Source organism: Marmota flaviventris, chromosome 4, assembly GCF_047511675.1.
Source record: "Marmota flaviventris isolate mMarFla1 chromosome 4, mMarFla1.hap1, whole genome shotgun sequence".
In the NCBI taxonomy this organism is placed as follows: domain Eukaryota; kingdom Metazoa; phylum Chordata; class Mammalia; order Rodentia; family Sciuridae; genus Marmota; species Marmota flaviventris.
In genome coordinates, this window is record NC_092501.1 from 1360513 (window position 1) to 1361566 (window position 1054).

Consider the following 1054-nt stretch of genomic DNA (forward strand, 5'->3'; position numbering starts at 1 on the left):
GGAGCTCAGTGGTAAAGTGCCCCTGGGTTAAATCCCCAGGACCAAAAAAAAAAAAAAAAAAGAAAGAAAAGAAAATTTTAAATAAAAGATAAAATCTCCTTAAACATATACACAGCTCTAGGCCCAGATGACTCAACTGGTAAATCCTGTCAAACACTTAAGGCATAAATAAAGCAATTCTATACAAACTTTTCCAGAAAAAAAAAAAAAGGAGGGACTATTTTCCAACTCATTCTATGAGGCTATAGTTCCCTAATACCAAGACAATATCAAAAAAGAAATTCTTGCTCTTTTTTTTTTTTTTCAGGCATCTGGGAAGATGGCAGACATCCAGATGGATCGTGCCTACCAAAAGCAGCTGACATCTTTCAAAACAAGAAGGTCCTGCTGGGAGCAACTGGGGAGGAGAAACTCCCTCGATACTATAAAAATATTGGCCAGTGCATCAGGTCACCAAAAGAGGCCATTGAGGCACCTACATTGAAAAGAAATGCCCCTTCATGGTGATATTTCTATCCAAAGGAGGATCCTGACTGTTGTGGTGACCGAGATGAAGATGCAGAGGGTCATCGTGATCCCCCAGGACTACCTCCACCACATCTGCACATACAATTGCTTTGAGAAGCGCCACAAGAACATGTCTGTGCACTTGTACCCCTGCTTCAGGGATGTCCAGATCAGTGACAACATCATAGTGGGTGAGTGCAGCCCCTTGAGCAAGACAAGTGTGCTTCAATGCACTCAAGGTCACCAAGGCTGCTGGCACCAAGAAGCCGTTCCAGAAGTTCTGGGACTGGATGCCTGCCCACCCCCCAAAGCAAAATAAAGTTATTTTCTAATCTAAAAAAAGAAAAGAAAGAAACTCATGAACCAATGTCACTCATAAAGACAGTAGCAAAAATTCTTAACAAACTAATTGTAATTCTGATCAATATGTAGAAGGAATTATACCTCATTCTCAAGTAATGTTGACCCAAGATTAGATTACATCCAAGACTCTTAACTCACATTAATAGAATCAATGCAATTAATTAATCCATTAATATTGATTTAC

The 1054-nt window shown here is 39.8% G+C and overlaps 1 pseudogene; it reads left to right on the top strand.

Moving 5' to 3' along the window:
* The first annotated feature begins 319 nt into the window (after positions 1 to 319).
* On the top strand, positions 320 to 839 carry LOC114088547 (small ribosomal subunit protein uS17-like; annotated as a pseudogene).
* Positions 840 to 1054: the final 215 nt, after the last annotated feature.